Source organism: Pseudophryne corroboree, chromosome 4, assembly GCF_028390025.1.
Source record: "Pseudophryne corroboree isolate aPseCor3 chromosome 4, aPseCor3.hap2, whole genome shotgun sequence".
NCBI classification, from domain to species: domain Eukaryota; kingdom Metazoa; phylum Chordata; class Amphibia; order Anura; family Myobatrachidae; genus Pseudophryne; species Pseudophryne corroboree.
This window is the reverse complement of record NC_086447.1, coordinates 139,289,293-139,315,379: the sequence shown is the minus strand read 5'-3', so window position 1 is coordinate 139,315,379 and position 26,087 is coordinate 139,289,293. Positions and strand designations below refer to the sequence as shown.

General features: G+C 46.1%; 1 long non-coding RNA gene across 1 annotated transcript in view; it reads right to left on the bottom strand.

Moving 5' to 3' along the window:
- LOC134911178 (uncharacterized) overlaps positions 1-26,087 on the bottom strand; it is a 108,842-nt gene that overhangs the window by 62,768 nt on the left and 19,987 nt on the right. The window lies entirely within an intron of this gene.

The following is a 26,087-nucleotide window of genomic DNA, read 5'->3' as shown; positions in this document are numbered from 1 at the left end:
AGTGGTGACGGTGACGAATCAACCGTATTTTCCAGTAGGGCCACACGTTATATGATTTTGGCAATGAAGGAGGCGTTACATTTAGCTGATACTACAGGTACCACTAAACAGGGTATTATGTGGGGTATGAAAAAACTACCTATAGTTTTTCCTGAATCAGAAGAACTAAATGACGTGTGTAATGAAGCGTGGGTTGCCCCTGATAAAAAGCTGATAATTTCAAAGAAATTATTGGCATTATACCCTTTCCCGCCAGAGGTTAGGGAGCGCTGGGAAACACCTCCTAGGGTGGACAAGGCGCTAACACGCTTATCTAAACAAGTGGCGTTACCCTCTCCTGAGACGGCCGCACTTAAAGATCCATCAGATAGGAGGATGGAAAATATCCAAAAAAGTATATACACACATGCAGGTGTTATACTACGACCAGCTGTAGCAACTGCCTGGATGGGCAGTGCGGGGGTAGTTTGGTCAGAATCCCTGATTGAAAATATTGATACCCTGGACAGGGACAATATTCTACTGTCGTTAGAACAAATAAAGGATGCATTTCTTTATATGCGTGATGCACAGAGGGATATATGCACACTGGCATCACGGGTAAGTGCTATGTCCATTTCGGCCAGAAGAGCTTTATGGACGCGACAGTGGACAGGCGATGCGGATTCAAAACGGCATATGGAAGTTTTGCCGTATAAGGGGGAGGAGTTATTTGGAGTCGGTCTATCAGATTTGGTGGCCACGGCTACAGCCGGGAAATCCACCTTTCTACCTCAAGTCACTCCCCAACAGAAAAAGGCACCGACTTTTCAACCGCAGCCCTTTCGTTCCTTTAAAAATAAGAGAGCAAAGGGCTATTCATATTTGCCACGAGGCAAAGGTCGAGGGAAGAGACAGCAACACGCAGCTCCTTCCCAGGATCAGAAGCCCTCCCCGGCTTCTACAAAAGCCTCAGCATGACGCTGGGGCTTCTCAAGCGGACTCGGGGACGGTGGGCGGTCGTCTCAAAAATTACAGCGCGCAGTGGGCTCACTCGCAAGTAGATCCCTGGATCCTGCAGATAATATCTCAGGGATACAGGTTGGAATTAGAGACAGATCCACCTCGCCGTTTCCTGAGGTCTGCTTTACCAACGTCCCCCTCCGAAAGGGAGACGGTGTTGGAAGCCATTCACAAGCTGTACTCTCAGCAGGTGATAGTCAAGGTACCTCTTCTGCAACAAGGGAAGGGGTATTATTCCACTCTTTTTGTGGTACCGAAGCCGGATGGCTCGGTAAGGCCTATTCTAAATCTGAAGTCCTTGAACCTGTACATAAAGAAGTTCAAGTTCAAAATGGAGTCACTCAGAGCAGTGATAGCGAACCTGGAAGAGGGGAACTTTATGGTATCCTTGGACATCAAGGATGCGTATCTCCACGTTCCAATTTACCCCTCACACCAGGGGTACCTCAGGTTCGTTGTACAAAACTGTCACTATCAGTTTCAGACGCTGCCGTTCGGATTGTCCACGGCACCTCGGATCTTTACAAAGGTAATGGCCGAGATGATGATTCTTCTTCGAAGAAAAGGCGTATTAATTATCCCATACTTGGACGATCTCCTAATAAGGGCGAGGTCCAGAGAACAGCTAGAGATGGGATTAGCACTGTCTCAAGAAGTGCTAAAACAGCACGGGTGGATTCTGAATATTCCAAAATCCCAGTTAATGCCGACAACTCGTCTGCTGTTCCTAGGGATGATTCTGGACACGGTTCAGAAAAAGGTTTTTCTCCCGGAGGAAAAAGCCAAGGAGTTATCCGAGCTTGTCAGGAACCTCCTAAAACCAGGAAAGGTGTCTGTACATCAATGCACAAGAGTCCTGGGAAAAATGGTGGCTTCTTACGAAGCGATTCCATTCGGCAGATTCCACGCAAGAATTTTCCAAAGGGATCTGTTGGACAAATGGTCAGGGTCGCATCTTCAGATGCACCTACGGATAACCCTGTCTCCAAGGACAAGGGTGTCTCTTCTGTGGTGGTTGCAGAGTGCTCATCTATTGGAGGGCCGCAGATTCGGCATACAGGATTGGATCCTGGTGACCACGGACGCCAGCCTGAGAGGCTGGGGAGCAGTCACACAAGGAAGAAACTTCCAGGGAGTATGGACGAGCCTGGAAACGTCTCTTCACATAAACATTCTGGAACTAAGAGCAATATACAATGCTCTAAACCAGGCAGAACCTCTGCTTCAGGGAAAACCGGTATTGATCCAGTCGGACAACATCACGGCAGTCGCCCATGTGAACAGACAGGGCGGCACAAGAAGCAGGAGGGCAATGGCAGAAGCTGCAAGGATTCTTCGCTGGGCAGAGAATCATGTGATAGCACTGTCAGCAGTGTTCTTCCCGGGAGTGGACAACTGGGAAGCAGACTTCCTCAGCAGACACGATCTTCACCCGGGAGAGTGGGGACTTCATCCAGAAGTCTTCCACATGCTGGTAACCCGTTGGGAAAGACCAATGGTGGACATGATGGCGTCTCGCCTCAACAAAAAACTGGACAGGTATTGCGCCAGGTCAAGAGATCCGCAGGCAATAGCTGTGGACGCGCTGGTAACGCCTTGGGTGTACCAGTCGGTGTATGTGTTTCCTCCTCTGCCTCTCATACCAAAAGTATTGAGAATTATACGGCAAAGAGGCGTAAGAACGATACTAGTGGTTCCGGATTGGCCAAGGAGGACTTGGTACCCGGAACTTCAAGAGATGATCACGGAAGATCCGTGGCCTCTACCTCTAAGGAGGGACTTGCTTCAGCAGGGTCCCTGTCTGTTTCAAGACTTACCGCGGCTGCGTTTGACGGCATGGCGGTTGAACGCCGGATCCTGAAGGAAAGAGGCATGCCGGAAGAAGTCATTCCTACTTTGATTAAAGCAAGGAAGGAAGTAACCGTGCAACATTATCACCGAATTTGGCGAAAATATGTTGCGTGGTGCGAAGATCGGAGTGCTCCGACGGAGGAATTTCAACTGGGTCGATTCCTACATTTCCTGCAATCAGGATTGTCAATGGGTCTCAAATTGGGATCTATTAAGGTTCAAATTTCGGCCCTGTCGATTTTCTTTCAAAAAGAATTGGCTTCAGTCCCTGAAGTCCAGACCTTTGTTAAGGGAGTGCTGCATATACAGCCTCCTGTGGTGCCTCCAGTGGCACCGTGGGATCTAAATGTGGTTTTGGACTTCCTAAAATCTCATTGGTTTGAACCACTAAAAAAGGTGGATTTGAAATATCTCACATGGAAAGTGACCATGCTTCTAGCCCTGGCTTCTGCCAGGAGAGTGTCAGAATTGGCAGCTTTATCTTACAAAAGCCCATATCTGATTTTCCATTCGGACAGGGCAGAACTGCGAACTCGTCCGCATTTTCTCCCTAAGGTGGTGTCAGCATTTCATCTGAACCAGCCTATTGTAGTGCCTGCGGCTACAAGTGACTTGGAGGACTCCAAGTTACTGGACGTTGTCAGAGCATTAAAAATATATATTGCAAGGACAGCTGGAGTCAGAAAATCTGACTCGTTGTTTATATTGTATGCACCCAACAAGATGGGTGCTCCTGCGTCTAAGCAGACGATTGCTCGTTGGATCTGTAGCACAATCCAACTTGCACATTCTGTGGCAGGCTTGCCACAGCCTAAATCTGTAAAGGCCCACTCCACAAGGAAGGTGGGCTCATCTTGGGCGGCTGCCCGAGGGGTCTCGGCATTACAACTTTGCCGAGCAGCTACGTGGTCAGGGGAGAACACGTTTGTAAAATTTTACTAATTTGATACTCTGGCTAAGGAGGACCTGGAGTTCTCTCATTCGGTGCTGCAGAGTCATCCGCACTCTCCCGCCCGTTTGGGAGCTTTGGTATAATCCCCATGGTCCTTTCAGGAACCCCAGCATCCACTAGGACGATAGAGAAAATAAGATTTTACTTACCGATAAATCTATTTCTCGGAGTCCGTAGTGGATGCTGGGCGCCCATCCCAAGTGCGGATTATCTGCATAAGTTGTACATAGTTATTGTTAACTAATTCGGGTTATTGTTAAAGGAAGCCATCTTTCAGAGGCTCCGCTGTTATCATACTGTTAACTGGGTTTAGATCACAAGTTGTACGGTGTGATTGGTGTGGCTGGTATGAGTCTTACCCGGGATTCAAAATCCTCCCTTATTGTGTACGCTCGTCCGGGCACAGTACCTAACTGGAGTCTGGAGGAGGGTCATAGGGGGAGGAGCCAGTGCACACCACCTGATCGGAAAAGCTTTACTTTTTGTGCCCTGTCTCCTGCGGAGCCGCTATTCCCCATGGTCCTTTCAGGAACCCCAGCATCCACTACGGACTCCGAGAAATAGATTTATCGGTAAGTAAAATCTTATTTAAACCCAGAACCAGACACCAGGCGTGCAAGGTGTAGCCCTGGGCTGAAAGGGTGTTGGGCTTTGGGGGTAATTCAGACCTGATCGCACCTCTGCAAATAGTAGCCGCCGAGACAAAGTGAAAATCCGCCCCTGTGCAAGTCTGCATATGCCTTGCGAAAATCTCTGTGAACGCCGGTCAGCTGCAAATCAGTTCGCAACTCACTCACCATCGAATGATTTTTCCAGTCTGTGCAGTCTGTGCGTAGCCCAGGACCTACTAATACACTACGATAGAGTCAGGCTGTTCGGCTCTGACGTCACAAACCCTCCCTGAAAACACTTGGGCATGCCTGCGTTTTTCCTGACACTCTCAGAAAACGGGCAGTAACCACCCCCAAACGCCCGCTTTTTGTCAATCAACTTGCGTATGCCTAGCGATCAAAAAAGATGCTGGATTTTTTTGCAGTTTGGCCTCACGCGTGCGCATTACAATCCATACACATGCACAGTCGATCGATAATCGGCAGTTTTGCGAAATCGCACAGCAGCGATCAGGTCTGAATCGGGCCCTTTTTTTAATCATTTTAGCATTGTTTCCAATTGTAAAGCACAACGGAATTTGCTGTGCTATATAAGAAACTGTTAATAAATAAATAATAAAATGATTGATCAATACATGATCTAAAACTCCACTGTTTTTTATTGTTAGTTAATATAGTGAGTTTGGTTGTATTGCTGTGTATATCCCCAATTGTAAAGCATTCTGGAGTATGCTTGCGCTATAGAAATAAACCATAATAACAATATAGAGAACTGTCTTCAAAACTATGGCCCTCATTCCGAGTTGATCGGTCGCAAGGCGAATTTAGCAGAGTTACACACGCTAAGCCTACGCCTACTGGGAGTGAATCTTAGCTTCTTAAAATTGCGACCGATGTATTCGCAATATTGCGATTACTAACTACTTAGCAGTTTCAGAGTAGCTCCAGACTTACTCTGCCTGTGCGATCATTTCAGTGCTTGTCGTTCCTGGTTGACGTCACAAACACACCCAGCGTTCGCCCAGGCACTCCCACCGTTTCTCCGGCCACTCCTGCGTTTTTTCCGGAAACGGTAGCGTTTTCAGCCACACGCCCCTGAAACGCCGTGTTTCCGCCCAGTAACACCCATTTCCTGTCAATCACATTACGATCGCCGGAGCGAAGAAAAAGCCGTGAGTAAAAATACTTTCTTCATAGTAAAGTTACTTGGCGCAGTCGCAGTGCGAACATTGCGCATGCGTACTAGGCGGATTTTCACTGCGATGCGATGAAAAATACCGAGCGAACAACTCGGAATGAGGGCCAATATTACATAAGATCGGGCAATATTGCCATATCTTTTACTGCAGAAATATACAGTACTATAAGAAAAGATAAATCAACTAGACTGGCAATGTATTTTATATAGTTATTAAACCTAGTGTAAGAACTCATGGTTATTTGTGTTGGTTTATTTATTTCTCTCTCTATTGAGAAAAACAGTCTGCTACTTATACAACTGGGTATATTTCTAGGAATGAAGCAACACAGAGTACGCTAAAAATGCTAAGAATTAAACTTCTGAAATTCTTTTTATGTGATATAGATATTTTTATCTGTCACGATTGGCAATTAATCAGAATCCATGTCTCAGTACACTCACAGGGTTTATATTGATTATTTGCCCTAGGGGGTCATTTTTCAAATAATCAAGACTATGTAAACGTAACTAAAACTGAAGCTGAAATTCCAAAGTTGATTTATGAAATTGGGCATATTGATATTGCTGGTACATACATTAGCTGCTGATCAGTCTCGGTGCCTTCATTTTATACAATTCAATAGGATGTGTGTTTATAGTGCAGCAGCCAGACAAAGAAATCCCTCTCTCTCTCTCTCTCTCTCTCTCTCTCTCTCTCTCTCCCCCGTAAGGGTCGCTGGAATGTATCATTAACAGTAGCTACTTTTTTTTATCATACTTGAGGGGCTTGGAATTCTTATCCAAATCTAGTGGCATAATATTTAAAATTTGCCAGTCAGATTCAGAATACTGAACAGTTGTAAACAATTGCGTCACATCTAGTGGACATCTTGGCACCATTGCTATTGCTATGCAAGCAGTGCCATTGCCCAGGGTGCAAGGTCATGAGGGAAGGGGCATATTAAGACTGGAGGGGGCCCATGTGCAGTCTCCGTCTGCCCCCTCCCGCCCCCCTAGCAGGCAGCGGCAGTGCAAATGACTGTGAGCACTAGTTGGTGTGCAGGTCTCCGGGAAAATGGTGTAGCAGCCATTTTCCTGGTGATTTTTATCAAAATGATCATTGACTCTGGCATATTGCACGTAAGGCATTGCAACTGGTAGGTTATACTTTACCTTGCTTGGTATTATAATATTTCACATGTTTCTGGGCATTAGCACAGACACATTACATCCTAGTGGGTATTAATCAATGTTGTGTTTCAGGGGCTACAACACAAATTTACTAATATTTAAACATTAATATAAAAAAAGTTTGTTAGTAAATATGTGTTTTAGCCCCTGAAACACAACATCGATTTAGATTTATTTTCATTGATTTAAAATCAATTGAAATCTATGAGAAATGACCATTAGTAAATATACCTCTAATTAACATTGATTTCAACCTTTTTTGTCTTAAACTGTTCAGTTTAGTCACATTTATCCCTAAAACTAATCAAGAGAATGAAAGGATATTGGGGCTATCATTATCATGTGTCTCTTTTTGGGTCTACATAATACTTCTGATGTCTTATCTCCTAGAATGCCCATGAGCTTCCGAAATATTTAGGAAGTTCTTCTCCACTCCTGGGAGGGCAGTGCCCCTCCCAGATCCCACCCACTTCTCGAATAAAGTGATGAGGCAGGAGCTATATGGCATAATTTAAGGCAAATTGTGTCATTGTAGACCTACCTCCGTCCCCTTATTGGCACTAATCAGCTCCAAAACTGGGTGCCCTGATGCAATGTCAGCCACGCCCCCATAGCAAATTATATCATCTGGGGAGGTGGGGCCACAATTGTCCAGAATCACAGCAATGCATGGAACATCCAGGGGATGCATACAGACGGTGCGATGTAACCATACGATTTTGACTATATAGTCAAAATCGTAAGGAAAGTTAGTGCAAATCGCACATGTGTATACAGCTTGCGATACCGATACGCGCTCCAGTGGGGTCGGTATCGTAAGAAAAAATAAATTTTGACAATATTGTGTACAATCTAGTACATAGTATAGTCAAAATTGGCACTTAATCAAAATGGCAAGTAAAGATAGTCAATATCTCACCGTGTGTATGCACCATTAGGGATAAGGGCTGCAGTGTGCACGTCTGAAGCATCCTAAGGATGCTCCAGATGGCACTGCAACAGAGATTCTGGCTGCAAGCAGGGCAGTAGAGAGCCATACTGGACCCAGGTACTGGCATGGTCCCCAGTAGAGAATCATACTGGGCACCGGTACTAGCATGGCCTAAAGGGGGCATGCCCACAATCTCTAAAATAAACAACATTAAAAAATATTAATTGTGGCAAATCCTGGTGGGGAGGGGGCGGGGACATAGCTGAGGGCAACTGCTTCCTGCTTTGCTTGCTCAGGGAAGCAGGACCCCTCTCCTCGGCTGGCACCATCTTCCCAGTGATATATGGAAAGATGGTGCATGTGCACTAGAGAGCAAAGACTCTTCAGAGTCTTTGCTCCCAATGTGCGGCGCCATCTTCATGAAGATGTCACTGGGAAGATGATGCCAGCCATAGTGGAGGGACCTGCTTCCCGGATGACAGTAAATAAACTCTAGGAGAGCAGCGGACCTGGGCCTCCGCAGGGCCCCTCCTCCAAGCACCGTCCTGGGTAATTAGTACCCGTCTCAACACCCCCCTCTTGGCGACAGTGGCTGCAGGGTGTCAGTCCAGACACCCTGCTAAGCAGATGCTTAGACAGTGGGGCAGGAGCGGTACCACCCACAGGACTCTGCACTCACACACTCCTAGTTATGGCTCTGGTACAACTCATGGTGTTGCAGAAGAAAGGTTTACCAATAAAAGAAGCATAAGAGATTACATGATCAAGAGTGTGGCAATTACGGTTTAATGCCAAAAAATGCAAAATCATGCACTTGGGTCTCAAAAATCCAAAGGCTAAATATAGTATTAATGGCACTACACTGGAAACTACTGAGGAGGAAAGGGATCTAGGAGTCATTATTTCAGGTGACTTAAAGGCAGGTAAGCAATGTAACAAAGCAATGAGGAAGGCTAACTAGGGGGGATCCACTTTCCTGAACAAGAAAAGTAGGAAGCGGTTGCCCTTCCCTGCACCCACCCACCATGATTTGCCGCATTCTATATTATTTTAATGTTTATTTTTTTAGAGGACTTGGGCATGCCACCTTTAGGCCATGCCAGTACCGGGGCCCAGTATAGCTCTCTACTGCCCTCCTGATGATTGACTGCATTGGGAGAGGAATCAGCAGCAGAAAGAAAGAAGTAATAATGCCACTGTATAGGTCATTGGTACGGGCCTCATCTGGAATACTGTGTCCAGTTCTGGAGACCATATCTTCAGAAGGATATTAATACATTAGAGACTGTACAAAGAAGGGCAACTAAAATGGTGCATGGCCTACATCACAAAACTTACCCAGAAAGACTAAAAAATCTCAATACGTATAGTTTGGAGCAGAGAAGGGAAAGGGGGGACATGATAGAACCTTTCAAATATATCAAGGGTCTTAACAAAGTCCAGGAGGGAAACATTCTCCAAATGAAGAGAAGTAATAGGACACGAGGACATGCACTGAGACTGGAGGGGGGGAGGTTCAGGGGAAATTTGAGTAAAAATTACTTCACAGAAAGGGTAGTGGACAAGTGGAATAGCCTCCCATCAGAGGTGGTAGAGGCTAATACAGTAGAGCAATTTAAACATGCATGGGATAGACATAAGGATGTCCTTACAAAGAAATAAGGATCAAATAAGGTTTAAGATAAAAAATATGGTAAAAGAAGGGGCAGACTAGATGGGCCAAGGGGTTTTTATCTGCTGTCAAATTCTATGTTTCTATTTAACCCATAAGACCACTTGCAGTGCAGATAATTCTGTAAAAAAAGCTATGTAACACTACAATCCCATTTGAAACCCATCAAATTCATTTATATAATCTTAACCTATAAAACTAAATCTGTTGCAGGTGGGTGTATTGATACATCTAACCTACAATCAGCAAAAAATATACAAGTTATAACTGAAAACATTATTCCTGCTGTGATTTTGCACTTTGATGACTAAACCTAGATGACAGTCTTACAGTGCATCATACACAAATCATGGCTGAGATCACATCACTATTCAGTGGTGAAAGGAGAAAAAAATTCTTAGCAGTACTGTGTACGCGCGACGAAGCATGGCCATGTGCCACAAGGGGCATGGCCAATGAAAACAGGGTGGTGTCAACATGATACGCTGCTCATTTCTCATCACTCTGCGAATATTACTTTAGATTCCAAATGGTGACAGGGAGTGGGTGACAGTCATAATCAGCGGCTGACAGGAATAGGCTGACTGAGAGGCAGTGGGTGACTGGGATAGGGTGACAGGAAGTAGGTGATAGGAATAGTCTGAGATAGGGTGACAGGGAGTAGGTGACAGTTATAATCAGCAGGTTACAGGAATAGGCTGGGAGAGGGTGACAGGGAGTGGCTGACAGAAATAATCAGCGGATGACAGGAATAGGCTGGGATAGGGTGACAGGGAGTGGGTGACAGTTATAATCAGGGGGTGACAGGAAAAAGCTGAGATAGGGTGATAGGGAGTGGGTGACAGTTGTAATCACGGGGTGACAGGAATAGGCTGGGATAGGGTGACAGCGAGTGGGTGACAGTTATAATCAGGGGGTGACAGGAATATGCTGGGATAGGGTGACAGGGAGTGGGTGGCAGACAAATCAGCAGATGACAGGAATAGGCTGACTGAGAGGCAGTGGGTGACTGGGATAGGGAGACAGGAATAGGCTGGGATAGGGTGACAGTTATAATCAGTGGGAGACAAGAATAGGCTGGAGACGGGTGACAGTTATAATCAGGGGGTGACAGGAATAAGCTGGGATAGGGTGACAGTTATAATCAGCGGATAACAGGAATAGGCTGGGATAGGGTGGCAGGGAGTGGGTGACAGTTATAATCAGGGGGTGACAGGAATAGGCTGGGATAGGGTGACAGGGAGTGGGAGACAGTAAAAAGCAACAGGTGACAGGAATAGGCTGTGATAGTGTGACAGGAAGTGGGTGACAGTCATAATCAGTGGGTGACAGGAATAGACTGACTGAGAGACAGTGGGTGACTGGTATAGGGTGACAGGGAGTGGGTGAAAAGTAAGTTGCATAAATTAATTAATTTAAGTCACTTACCTCACTGTTTCTACATGCCAGTAAGGAGAGGAGAGACGCCACGGGAAACTGAGGATCAGACGCCAGTGCGCCACACACCATGCCCCAATGCCACCCAGCCCCCAGGGTCCTCTGTGAACCAGCTGCGGGAGCAACACGGTGACGTAATCACACTCCCGTGGCTGGCGCGGCTGGCCAGAAAATGGAGGATGTGGCTCCCGAGCAATTCCTTGGTGCTCGGTGGCGGAGTTTGTGAGTAATAGCGCTAACGGCGGCTATACTGTGAGCAGGGTTACACACATGTACCTTTGCATTTTACAAATGTAAAAGACTCCTCCCATATGTCTGGGAAGTAACTTGCGCAGTTCCAGCGAGTTAACTTTAATAATATATAGCAGGGATATTTTGATTCAAATTTAAAATGTCTGCCGCCACACAAACTGTTAATAATCACAATTATTAATACATGGGCCCCTAAATCACTATTCTAGACTCACTACTCAGAGTATACATTGGTGTATCAATAATACGTGGAATGTTTGCAGTGTACACGGGCCCCTGGGTCTACGGGGGCCCATACCGCACCCATGTTTAATTACTTACCTCTCCTAAGTTCTTTATTGGCATTGCAAAAGAATTCTACTGGAAAATGGCAGCCGCGCATGCGCAGTAAAGATTAGTCAGTGGAAAATGGCGGGCACCATGTTTCTGAAGACCAGCACATGCGTAGTAGTCTCTGGCACACTGACAGAGTCTACCGCACCTATGAAATTGGCCCTGAGACCTATATGGCTCACTGCTCTCACAATGCTGCAGGCTCGGTGGCTCGCTACTCTCGCCACAGGATCTATTCCCACTCTATGGGTGTGGTGGACACCCATAGCCCTGTTGCGCCGGGATTCTGGCTGGCGGCATTGTCAGCTGTTGGGATTCCGGCGTCAGTATCCTGACAGCCGACAAATTAAACGCATCCTCTATATATATATATATATATATATATGGGGGGGGGGGGAAATATATATATATACACACACTAATTACAGGCCCATCAAAATGACAGAGCAGCATAACATTAATGTCAGCAGAAAACACTTGAATTCCCTCCATAGAGGTGAGGAGCAGCATTAGACTTAAAAAATGCTGGATACATACATATTTCTCTCTCTCTCTCTCTATATATATATATATATATATATATATATATATATATATATACATACTGCATCTTGTGATGTTAATTGAAGCCACTACTTAAATGATCATACTTGTGTATCATACATAACCAGGCACTCACATCGGTTTCTATACTTGTTCTGCAATCACTAATACAGTTTAAAACCATGGAATGTTTATTTAAAGGAACATTTCAAAGGATTTGTCACAGGACATCAAAAGCACACTGTCAATGAAATGGTTAAGTCTGTGTCTAGTCTAGGAAAACCTCCCATGTGTTTGAGGGTGGGGGGGGGAGGGAGAATCACTGGCAGTTTACTGCTGATTCAATTGTCTGCATTATATGTTCGTTCGCAACGCCCTCTTAAGTAATTTCTCTGTCAGAACATCCCTGCAGCTGAAATGCATGTCATAGCCCTGCTAGTTACACACACAGACATGCACAGCTCACAGTTTCTGGTAAATAGCTGTAATCAGTTGTCATTGCTAACTGGCAATTGTCACTGCTGTTAATTCATGTCATTTAAACCATTACTCGGTAGAAAAAGTATTTTAAAAAAACTAATAAATAATTTAAATAATATATTAACATACTGTACAGTCAAGTTTTATTTATTTTTTATTTTTTTTTTGTTGTAACTTCCTAGTAAATTAAATCTGGCTGATCATTTGTTTTAATTTTCCTTTGAACAACATATACGGTAATATAAGAAAACACATGCAGATTAAGCATGTACTTAATGTATGTACATTACAAATCCAAAATTACGTAATTTTCTGTGTAATGTCTAATTTTGCCCACTGCGAGTGACCTAACCTCTCTAGACCAGTGGTTCCCAAATGCAGTCATCAAGGCACCGTAACAGTCCAGGATTTATGGGGGTAATTCCAAGTTGATCGCAGCAGGACATTTTTTAGCAGTTGGGCAAAACCATGTGTACTGCAGGGGAGGCAGATATAACATTTGCAGAGAGAGTTAGATTTGGGTGTGGTGAGTTCAATCTGCAATCTAAATTGCAGTGTAAAAATAAAGCAGCCAGTATTTACCCTGCACAGAAACAAAATAACCCACTCAAATCTAACTCTCTCTGCACATGTTAAATCTGCCTCCCCTGCAGTGCACATGGTTTTGCCCAACTGCTAAAAAATTTCCTGCTGCGATCAACTTGGAATTACCCCCTATATCCATTCTTGTGCATGGATTGTATTATCAAACTGACTGAGGTACTAATTAAGCCACATGTGTTTTATCATGGAAGCCTCTAAAACCTTAACTGTTGGGCTGCCTTGAGGACTGCGTTTGGGGATCAATGCTCTAGCACACAGGTTCTCAAACTCGGTCCCCAGGACCCCACACAGTGCATGTTTTGCATGTCAACCAGCAGGTGCACAGGTGTATTAATTACTCACTGACACATTTTAAAAGGTCAATAGGTGGAGCTAATTATTTCACTTGTGATTCTGTGAGGAGACCTGCAAAACATGCACTGTGTGGGGTCCTGAGGACCAAGTTTGTGAACCTGTGCTCTAACATAAATATAGTCCAATTAAGATTGTCTCTAGATCAATGTCAGACAGGTTGATAACATTGTCTTGTGTTTGTGTGGTCACCTTCCAAGCACACTTGCAGTCTCCATTGATGTTGGAAGACATTGACTTTTAGATTGTGAGCTCCTTGGAGCAGGGGCCTCATCCCTCCTGATCTCACAACCCTCTTCTCTCACACTTCAATTACAGCTTTCTCCTACACAGCGAATGTCTATACCCACATTTCTTCTCCCTCGTTACTGTTTATCTCTTCCAATAGCAAAGTGTTATGTTGGGAGGTCTGCACTTGGCATTTGGTCAGAACAGCTGGATATTAATACCATGGGGTAATTGTAATAGGGTCCGAGTTGCCAGAGGTCCAGGATTTCGTCTGAGAATGGCTGTATTTTTAAAGCAGCAACCATTTACAAGGCAAAATCAACCTGGTCTTACCCTTTAAAAGATTGCCACTCTGGCAACTCAGACCCAATTACATTTACCCCCATGTGTGGATGAGGGCTACAAAGGGGATGCAGTTAAAATACTGGCTGTTGGGATCCCGGTGATCAGAAGACCGACGCCGGAATCCCGACAGCTGGTGAAATGCCGACTGCCCATACACGTGCTGTGGGGGCTGATGTCACAGTTGCATGAGAGGACCTGCACATCGACCAGTTAGAGCGTATACTTACCTGGATCAGATGCTCGGTAAATCGCCTACTGTGTACTCAGCTTTAGACAGAAGCACAACCTTGCATTTCCTTACACTGCTATGTCTATTGCTTCCTGCATCCTTATTCTACAGTCTACACCAGAGCTGGCCAAACCGGTCCTCGAGATCTACCAACAGTTTATGTTTTCCAGGCCTCCTCGAGATCTGTAGAATTGTCAGTTAGGAATGAATGCAGCACATCTTAATTAGTAATGACTACACCTGTGCACCAGCTAGGTGGTCTGGAAAATGTGAACTGTTGGTAGATCTCGAGGACTGGTTTGGCCAGCTCTGGTCTACACCATACCTCCCAACATGACCCTCTCCAGGAGGGACACAATGCTCTACTTCTGGACTTTTCTCTTAATGTATGATTGTCTGCACCTGTGTTGAACAGTTTAATGGATAAGAAAGGTGTTTCAGCACAGGTGATGGCAATCATACATTAAGAGGGAAGTCCAGGAACAGAGCATTCTGTCCCTCCTGGAGAGGGTCATGTTGGGAGGTATGGTCTACACATTTATATCGCTTTTACATCGCAATGCCGGGTCCCACCCGGGAATTGGAAATGGGTCTTTACCAGGTGGAACTTGCTATTGGACCGTTTCACAATGCTTCCCTGACCTGGCAATATGCTGGGTCGGCTTGCCATCATGGGTGGGGAGCGGAACTGGCAAAGGGGGTGGGGGCGGAGGTGGTGCTGGAAGGTGACATCATCTCCGCGCCGCATCTCCCTATGCTGTGAATGGGTCCTGGGTCGCATCGACCCGGCAACCCGTTCATACCGCACCTGACCCAATTTTCAACCTGGGAATAACCCTTCTTTATTCCCGGGTTGAATTACCGGGTAAGGCAACTTGGGAATTCATCACTGACCCCTTTCAAACCACACAGCGACCCGCATCAACCCAGCAATATACTGGGTCGGCACCGGGTTATTTGTGTGGTGTGAAAGGGGTATTAATAGTACCTCTCTTTACTGAATATATTTGCACCTGTTGAAGTGAAAGTACTTTTTGGTGTGAGATGGATCTGCAGTTGTTCAAATTGACCCCAGTTGACTGCACTACTTACCAAACTACTTTCCTCATACTAACTGTTAGCTTTATGAAATGCATTAGCATTATCTCCTTGATTTGCAAAGCCCTTCTGCAGTACTAAATCCTAAGGTTATTTAGGCTATAACATTGTTATAGCTGCTTTATAATGATGCCAAATGAAGCTTCTCCATTTTGCCCACGCCTCCTGACTTCAATTTGCTGATTTTAGGGTGTGCTTTCCCATGCTACATTAGTCTGTAATCCTTCAAGAGTATTACAGTGATATGCTACTAATGCATAGCCTCGTCCTTCTTTTAATCAGCTGAGTAGCTACTTGTTTAAGGGTTAAATACTGTGTCTTAAAAGCACTACATTAAACATTTATTCACCTAAATTTAAAGAGTCTCACTATTGTTATTTGTCTTCTAATGTATTGAAGTGCTATTGTAATTGCATTCATATATTACATCATCACCACAAGGTCTATGCCTTTAAACATTGTTATTGTATATCAGTGTTCAGTTAACATTAGTCTTAGATATTTTGTATATAATTGTTATAATCTATCATCTTGTGGTTGAATTATTCTGCACCATTTCCATAATTTCAGTGATTAAAGTACTTGTTATACACTGCTCACAGTTAATTAGGTTTCAGGCCATAAGGTTACAAAGCCCTACAATAAATAAGCCAAATGGCTTATCCCTGGTACTGGTAAGTGTATGTGTGTTCCTACAAGTTATATAGAGTCAGGTAGTGGCTACTGAAGTCATTTCTTAGTAGACAATGCAAGAATCTGCAACCTGAAGAGAGAAAGAGAGTCTGGTGAAGAACTCAGAAAAAGGTTACATGACCCTAACTGCGAGGTTTATCACCTTTATCCCTTCCAGGTAGTAACTGCCGCACCTTGACCAATCAGGGCATTGTGGTTGATTCCTACGGAGAGTGATCGTTCATTAGTGGTGGGATCCCAAAAAGGCCAAGTAGTGCTGACACATGGGTTTATTTTTATGCCATGTGCCCTCTACAGAGCCATAACTTAACATTTTAGTGCCCTGTGCTAGAAAGAGTACTGGCCCCCCAGCCTCTTATACTGAATAGGGACAGCGTGTGCCCCAGAAATGAATAGGTGTGGTCTCACAATAGTACCCAATATTCAAATTACACAGTAAGGCAACCTTATTCACATTACATCAGACAGCAGTGTCCCTTATAAACATTGCATCACACAATAGTGCCCCTTATACATGTTACGCCACACAGTAGTTATCCTTATTCACATTACACCACACAATAGTGTACCTTATTCATATTATGCAACACAGTAGAGCCCCTTATTCACATTACGCAATACAGTAGTGTCTCTTATTCACATAATGCCAGACAGCAGTACCCCTTATTCACATTACACCACACAGTGGGGTAAATTTACTAAGAATCGTATTTTCCTGTTTGAGGTCAAAGTTCAATCACGAATGACATCGAAAGTGTAAATATGCAACTTTTTGAATTGATTACGACTAATTTACTAAGCTGCCGTATTCTGCATTTTCGGTTTTTCCGATGTCGATGTCATTCGTTTTTTTAGGCAGTGTTTTACGTGAGTGACTTGTAAAACACTGCCGACTTTAATACAATGAATCTCGGCCGGATCTGAGAGATCCGTGCTGGGCTTCATTGTGCACCTTGTTAAAAAAAATAAAAATGTTTAAACTTAAAAAAAAAATTGCGTGGGGTCCCCCCTCCTAAGCCAAACCAGCCTCGGGCTCTTTGAGCCGGTCCTGGTTGCAAAAATATGGGGAAAAAATTGACAGGGGTTCCCCCATATTTAAACAACCAGCACCGGGCTCTGCGCCTGGTCCTGGTTCCAAAAATACGGGGGACAAAAAGCGTAGGGGTCCCCCGTATTTTTGAAACCAGCACCGGGCTCCACTAGCTGGACAGATAATGCCACAGCCGGGGGTCACTTTTATACAGTGCCTTGCGGCCGTGGCATCAAATATCCAACTAGTCACCCCTGGCCGGGGTACCCTGGGGGAGTGGGGACCCCTTCAATCAAGGGGTCCCCCCCCCAGCCACCCAAGGGCCAGGGGTGAAGCCCGAGGCTGTCCCCCCCATCCAATGGGCTGCGGATGGGGGGGCTGATAGCCTTTGTTGAAAGTTATGAGTATTGTTTTTAGTAGCAGTACTACAAGTCCCAGCAAGCCTCCCCCGCAAGCTGGTACTTGGAGAACCACAAGTAAAATACCCCAATAAAGACATTACACACACACCTTGAAAGTATAACTTTAATGCATACATACACACCACCATATACACATACTTACCTTATGTTCACACAAGGGTCGGTCCTCTTCTCCATGTAGAATCCAAGGTGTACCTGTTGAAAAAATCCTACTCACCAAATCCAGTGTAGAGGGCTCCTCGGGTAATCCATTTGTAATCCACGTACTTGTAAAAATAAAAAAACGGGACACCCGACCACGAACTGAAAGGGGCCCCATGTTTTCACATGGGACCCCTTTCCCCGAATGCCAGAAACCCCCTCTGACTGATGTCTAAGTGGGTTTCTTCAGCCAATCAGGGAGTGCCACGTTGTGGCACCCTCCTGATCGGCTGTGTGCTCCTGTACTGTATGACAGGCGGCACACGGCAGTGTTACAATGTAGCGCCTATGCGCTCCATTGTAACCAATGGTGGGAACTTTGTGGTCAGGGTGAGGTCACTTTCGGTCAACCACTGACCACAAAGTTCCCACCATTGGTTACAATGGAGCGCATAGGCGCTACATTGTAACACTGCCGTGTGCCGCCTGTCATACAGTACAGGAGCACACAGCCGATCAGGAGGGTGCCACAACGTGGCGCTCCCTGATTGGCTGAAGAAACCCACTTAGACATCAGTCAGAGGGGGTTTCTGGCATTCGGGGAAAGGGGTCCCATGTGAAAACATGGGGCCCCTTTCAGTTCGTGGTCGGGTGTCCCGTTTTTTTATTTTTACAAGTACGTGGATTACAAATGGATTACCCAAGGAGCCCTCTACACTTGATTTGGTGAGTAGGATTTTTTCAACAGGTACACCTTGGATTCTACATGGAGAAGAGGACCGACCCTCGTGTGAACATAAGGTAAGTATGTGTATATGGTGGTGTGTATGTATGCATTAAAGTTATACTTTCATGGTGTGTGTGTAATGTCTTTATTGGGGTATTTTTTTAGTAGTAGTACTACAGGTACCAGCGGGCCCGGTTTTCCGCCGCATGCTGGTACTTGTGGTTCTCCAAGTACCAGCTTGCGGGGGAGGCTTGCTGGGACTTGTAGTACTGCTACTAAAAACAATATTCATAACTTTCAACAAAGGCTATCAGCCCCCCATCCGCAGCCCATTGGATGGGGGGGACAGCCTCGGGCTTCACCCCTGGCCCTTGGGTGGCTGGGGGGGGGACCCCTTGATTGAAGGGGTCCCCACTCCCCCAGGGTACCCCGGCCAGGGGTGACTAGTTGGATATTTGATGCCACGGCCGCAAGGCACTGTATAAAAGTGACCCCCGGCTGTGGCATTATCTGTCCAGCTAGTGGAGCCCGGTGCTGGTTTCAAAAATACGGGGGACCCCTACGCTTTTTGTCCCCCATATTTTTGGAACCAGGACCAGGCGCAGAGCCCGGTGCTGGTTGTTTAAATATGGGGGAACCCCTGTCAATTTTTTTCCCATATTTTTGCAACCAGGGCCGGCTCAAAGAGCCCGAGGCTGGTTTGGTTTAGGAGGGGGGACCCCACGCATTTTTTTTTTGAAAAATTAAAACATTTCCCACCCCTTCCCACTGAAAAACATGCACGGATCTCATGGATCCGTGCATGCCTATACAAACACGGGATAAAAAAGCAGGTCTGTTTTTTTTAGCACTTTTTCACGATTTGTATTTCATCACGGCAGTGTTTGGCAATTGTCGGCAGTGTTTGTGTTTTGCACTTTTTAGTAAATTCCCGATTTCTACCAAATTGCATGCGTATTTGACCGATGGTGTATTGATTCGTGATTTTTTCCTAGGACTTCCAAAATATTACGAATGCCCTCATCACTGCCGTGATTTATGCTTAGTAAATTACCGAGATGACACTTTGAAGAAAAAACGGCATCTCGGTCAAAATCGGGACCTTAGTAAATATACCCCAGTAATGGTCATTATTCATGTTACACCACTCAATAGTGACCCTTATTCAAGTTACACTACATATAGTACCCTTTATTTCTCATACGTCCTAGAGGATGCTGGGGACAACATCAAGACCATGGGGTATAGACGGGATCCGCAGGAGACATGGGCACTCTAAAGACTTTTCATTGGGTGTGAACTGGCTCCTCCCTCTATGCCCCTCCTCCAGACCTCAGTTTTAGAAATGTGCCCAGGTCGACTGGATGCACTCTGAGGAGCTCTACTGAGTTTCTCTGAAAAGACTTATGTTAGGTTTTTTATTTTCAGGGAGCTCTGCTGGCATCAGACTCCCTGCTTCGTGGGACTGAGGGGGCAGAAGCCGAACCAACTTCCTCAGAGTTTCATGGCTCTGCTTCTGGCTGACAGCACACCATTAGCTCCTGAAGGGAACTGAACGCTAGCCGTGTCTAGATGCTCACTCCCACAGCACGCCGTCACTCCCCTCACAGAGCCAGAAGTCAGTAGACAGGTGAGTATGAGAAGAATGATTTTCAATCAAGTAAGTGACGGCTGAGGTGTGGCACGGATGGCGGGAGCGCAGCACGCCATTGCTGCCCACACACACAGGCACTGCAAGGTGCAGGGTGCGGGGGGGGGGCGCCCTTGGCAGCAAGAAAAATACCTTAAACTGGCTAAAAGGGGGCACAAGATGCCCAGGCACAGCCCTACCCCTGCCAGTATATAAATATTATGAAAAGTTTCTGAGGTAAAAAGGGCGGAGCTTTTTCCTCAGGCAGCCAGCACACTACTCAGCGCCATTTTCTCTCTCTCCTCAGGCTGCAGAGAACACACTGGTCCTCTCCTCCACTTCTGACAAGTACAGGGTGCTATAAAGGGGGGGCACAAAGCGATTGTGGTGCATTTGATAGTGTATATTACTATTTAAAAGCGCTTTTGGGCTGTGGACATACTGTGTTCACAGGCAATACTGGCGCTGGGTTTGTGAACTGGCTGCTCCTATCCTGTGTCCCTCTGAAAGATTTTACTGTGGGTCTGTCCCCATAATAAGTCCCAGTGTGTCTGTGAGTGTGGTTTACACATGTGAGGCATGTCTGAGGCAGGGAGTTCCTCCCCGGAGGAAGTCATTTTAGGGACACAGAGTTGTAATGTGGTGGCGCTACCAGCACACCAAGAGCCTGCATGGGTGAAAGAGCTACGTGACAGTATGCATCTGATTAACAGTAGATTGGATAAGTCTGAATCTAAGGCTGCATGCTGGAGAAAATCTGTGGAAGATGTGATTTTTCAGGATGCTGTTATTCCTTATGCGGGCGGCCCCTCTGGGTCACATAAGAGACCAAATCCAGAGAGATAGATCATAAATTGCCAAAAAGTATACAATATATGATTGTGGCTATAAGGGACGTGTTGGAGGTTACAGAAAACACTCCTGTACCTCAGGAGAAAGCTTATTTATGTAAGGAAAAGAAATCCAAAGTCACGTTCCCTCCTTCACCCGAACTAAATGCTCTGTTTGAAGGGATGTGGGTGAATCCTGATAAAAAAAATTGTATTCCCAAAAGGATTCACATAGCTTATCCTTTCCCGGTTGAAGACAGGAAAAATGGGAGTCACCCCCTGTGTAGACAGTGCACTTTCCAGGTTGACAAAGAAGGTAATTCTCCCTGCTCCTGGCACGGCTTCTCTTAAAGAGATGGCACACCGCAAAATGGAAACGACATTGAAATCTATTTATGTTACCAATGGTACACTGCTCAGGCCCACTATTGCCTGAGCATGGGTGAGTCGCGCTATTGAAAAATGGTCAGAAAGCATGTCATCAGAAATTGACACGAATGATAAAGATGAGATATTCTTTAAGTTAGGGAATATCAAGGACGCTGCCGCCTACATGCTGGAAGCAATGAAGGATATTGGACTCTTGAGTTCACAAGCCGCTACCATGGCAGTATCGGCTAGGTGGGCGTTATGGATTCGCCAGTGGAACGCGGATGCAAATTCCAAAAGAAACATGGAGGCTCTCCCATATAGAGGTGAGGCCTTATTTGGCGATGGCCTGGATGCTTTAGTCTCGGCGGCTACCGCAGGTAAGTCAACATTTTTGCCCTTGTGCCTGCACCGGCAAAAAAGACCTATCATCCGCAAATGCAGTCCTTTCGGCCCAATAAATACAAAAAGACAAGAGGTTCCCCCTTCTTTGCAGGAAGGGGAAGGGGAAAGAAGCCCACACCGGCTCCAGGTTCCCAAGAGCAAAAGTCTACCCCTATTTCTGCCAAATCCCCAGCATGACGCTGGAACTCCCTTGCGGGAGGCCGCTCGGGTGGGGGCACGTCTCAAACTCTTCAGCCAGGATTGGATTCTGTCTGGCCTGGACCCCTGGGTGTTGCAAATAGTATCCCAGGGATACAAACTAGAGTTTCAAATTGACCTTGCCAGCTTCTCCGCCAGAGAGAGAAGCAGTAACAGCGGCAATCCAAAAAATTATGTCAAGACCAGGTCATAGTCCTGGTATCGTTGTCACAACAAGGGCGGGGTTTTTATTCAAGCCTTTTTGTTGTTCCGAAGCCGGACGGCTCAGTCAGACCGATCCTAAATCTAAAAAATCTAAATTTCTTCCTGAAAAGGTTCAAGTTCAAGATGGAATCACTTCGGGCGGTGATTGCCAGTCTGGAGGAGGGTGACTACTTGGTGTCGGTGGGCATAAAGGATGCTTACCTGCATGTTCCCAATTATCCTCCTCACCAGGCTTATCTGAGATTCGCGATTCAGGATTGCCATTACCAATTCCAGACGTTACCTTTCGTCTCTCCACGGCGCCGAGGGTATTCACCAAGGTGATGGCGGAGATGATGGTCCTCCTTCGTCAGAAATGAGTCAATATAATCCCTTATATGGATGACCTCCTGATAAAGGCGAGATCCAGGGAGCTGTTATTACAAAACATATCCCTCTCCCTGTCAATACTCCAACAACACGGGTGGATCATAAATTACCCAAAGTCACAGTTGGAACCGACGACAAGGTTGTCTTTCCTCGGGATGATTCTGGACACAGAAGTTCATGGAGTATTTCTTCCGCTTGAAAAGGCTCTGGAAATCCAGAAAATGCACATGCACAGAAAGATAATCCTGTCATCAAAAACCAGGATTTTGCTCCTGTGGTGGTTGCACAGCTCTCACCTGCTAGAGGGACGCAGGTCGGGCATTCAGGACTGGGTCCTAGTAACCACGGATGCAAGTCTCCGAGGCTGGGGAGCAGTCTCTCAGGGAGAAAACTTCCAGGGACGTTGTTCACATCAGGAAGCCTGCCTTCACATAAACGTGCTGGAGCTAAGAGCCATTTACAACGGCCTTCAACAAGTGGTACATCTTCTTCAAGACCGTCCCGTGCAGATCCAGGCGGACAATGTAACAGCAGTCGCATACATAAACAGGCAGGGCGGAATGAAAAGCATAGCGGCAATGGCAGAGGCGACAAAAATCCTCCGCTGGGCAGAAAAATATCTACAAGTTCTGTCGGCAATATTCATTCCGGGAGTAAACAACTGGGAAGCAGACTTCCTCAGCAGACACGATCTCCATCCAGGAGAGTGGGGCCGCCACCAAGAAGTCTTCGCAGAGGTGACAAGTCTTTGGGGAGTTCCTCAAATAGACATGATGGCATCTCGTCTCAACAAGAAGCTTCAGAGATGCTGTTCCAGGTCGAGAGACCCTCAAGCAGTAGCAGTGGATGCACTGGTGACCCAGTGGGTGTTTCCGTCAGTGTATGTTTTCCCTCCACTTCCGCTGATCCCAAAAGTACTCAGGATCATAAGAAAGACAAGGGTTCGAGCAATCTTCATTGTCCCAGACTGGCCAAGAAGGGCTTGGTACCCAGAGCTTCAGCAGGTACTCATAGGAGATCCTCGGCCTCTTCCTCCTCGGGAGGACCTGCTGCAGCAGGGGCCGTGTGTGTACCAAGACTTACCGCGGCTACGTTTGACGGCATGGCTGTTGAGTGCCGTATCCTAGCCAGGAAGGGTATTCCTAAGGAGGTCATCCCCACCCTTATTCAGGCCAGAAAGGGAGTAACGTCAAAACATTACCACCGTATTTGGAGAAAATATGTGTCTTGGTGTGAATCCAAGAAAGCTCCTACAGAAGAGTTTCACTTAGGACGTTTCTCCATTTTTTGCAGGATGGTGTGGAGATGGGCCTACAATTGGGATAAATCAAGGTCCAAATTTCAGCCATGTCAGTGTTCTTCTAAAAACAATTGGCCTCTCTTCCAGAGGTTCAGACCTTCGTGAAAGGGGTTCTGCACATCCAGCCTCCATTCGTGCCTCCAGTGGCACCATGGGACCTTAACATGGTATTGCAGTTCCTTCAATCGGAATGGTTTTAGCCTCTACAAAAGATAGAGTTGAAGTTTCTCACTTGGAAAGTGGTGATGCTTTTGGCATTGGCATCTGCAAGGCAGGTGTCTGAATTGGGGGCCTTGTCTCACAAGAGCCCTTACCTGATTTTCCATGAAGATAGGGCAGAGTTGCGAACTCGCCAACATTTTCTTCCAAAGGTGGTTTCTGCTTTTCACATAAACCAACCTATTGTGGTGCCAGTAGTTACTGATTCAAAGTCTCTAGATGTGGTTACAGCTTTGAAAATCTATGTTGCTAGAACAGCTCGTATACGGAAAACAGAGGTTCTGTTTGTTCTGTATGATCACAACAAGATTGGCTTTTCTGCTTCCAAGCAGACTATTGCACGTTGGATTAGAAATACGATTCAGCAAGCTCATACTATGGCTGAATTGCCGTTACCGACGTCGGTAAAGGCCCACTCCACTAGGAAGGTGGGCACATCCTGGGCGGCTGCCCAGGGGGTCTCGGCATTACAACTTTGCCGAGCAGCTACTTGGTCAGGGTCAAACACATTTGCTAAGTTCTACAAGTTTGACACCCTGGCCGATGAGGACCTAAAGTTTGGTCAATCGGTGCTGCAGGGTCATCCGCACTTTCCCGCCCGTACTGGAGCTTTGGTATAGACCCAGTGGTCTTGATGTTGCCCCCAGCATCCTCTAGGACGTATGAGAAAATAAGAATTTACTCACCGGTAATTCTATTTCTCGTAGTCTGTAGTGGATGCTGGGGAGTCCGTAAGGACCATGGGGGAATAGACGGGCTCCGCAGGAGACTGGGCACTCTAAAAGAAAGATTAGGTACTATCTGGTGTGCACTGGCTCCTCCCTCTATGCCCGTCCTCCAGACCTCAGTTAGGGAAACTGTGCCCGGAAGAGCTGACACTACAAGGAAAGGATTTGGAATCCAGGGTAAGACTCATACCAGCCACACCAATCACACCGTATAACTTGTGATAACCATACCCAGTTAACAGTATGAACAACAACTGAGCCTCAATCAACGGATGGCTCATAACCATAACCCTTTAGTAAGCAATAACTATATACACGTATTGCAGAAGAAGTCCGCACTTGGGACGGGCACCCAGCATCCACTACGGACTACGAGAAATAGAATTACCGGTGAGTAAATTCTTATTTTCTCTGACGTCCTAGTGGATGCTGGGGACTCCGTAAGGACCATGGGAATTATACCAAAGCTCCCAAACGGGCGGGAGAGTGCGGACGACTCTGCAGCACCGAATGAGCAAACTCAAGGTCCTCCTCTGCCAGGGTATCAAACTTGTAGAACTTAGCAAATGTGTTTGAACCCGACCAAGTAGCAGCTCGGCAAAGCTGTAAAGCCGAGACCCCTCGGGCAGCCGCCCAAGAAGAGACCACCTTCCTTGTGGAATGGGCTTTTACCGATTTTGGATGCGGCAATCCAGCCCCAGAGTGAGCCAGCTGAATCGTGCTACAGATCCAGCGAGCAATAGTCTGCTTCGAAGCAGGAGCGCCAACCTTGTTGGCTGCATACAGAATAAACAGCGAGTCAGACTTTCTGACTCCCGCCGTTCTGGAAACATAAATTTTCAAAGCCCGGACTACGTCCAGCAACTTGGAATCCTCCAAGTCCCTAGTAGCCGCAGGCACCACAATAGGTTGGTTCAAATGAAACGATGATACCACCTTAGGGAGAAATTGGGGACAAGTCCTCAATTCTGCCCTGTCCATATGGAAAATCAGATAGGGGCTTTTACATGACAAAGCCGCCAATTCTGACACACACCTAGCCGAAGCTAAGGCCAATAGCATGACCACTTTCCACGTGAGATATTTTAGCTCCACGGTCTTAAGTGGCTCAAACCAGTGGGATTTCAGGAAATCCAACACAACGTTAAGACCCAAGGTGCCACTGGTGGCACAAAAGGAGGCTGAATATGCAGCATTCCCTTTACAAACGTCTGAACCTCAGGCAGTGAAGCCAGTTCTTTTTGAAAGAAAATGGATAGGGCCGAGATCTGAACCTTTATGGACCCTAATTTGAGGCCCATAGTCACACCTGACTGTAGGAAATGCAGAAAACGACCCAACTGGAAGTCCTCTGTAGGGGCCTTCCTGGCCTCACACCAAGCAACATATTTCTGCCATATGCGGTGATAATGCTTTGCTGTCACATCCTTCCTAGCTCTTATCAGCATAGGAATTACTTCATCCGGTATACCCTTTTCCGCTAGGATCCGGCGTTCAACCGCCATGCCGTCAAACGCAGCCGCTGTAAGTATT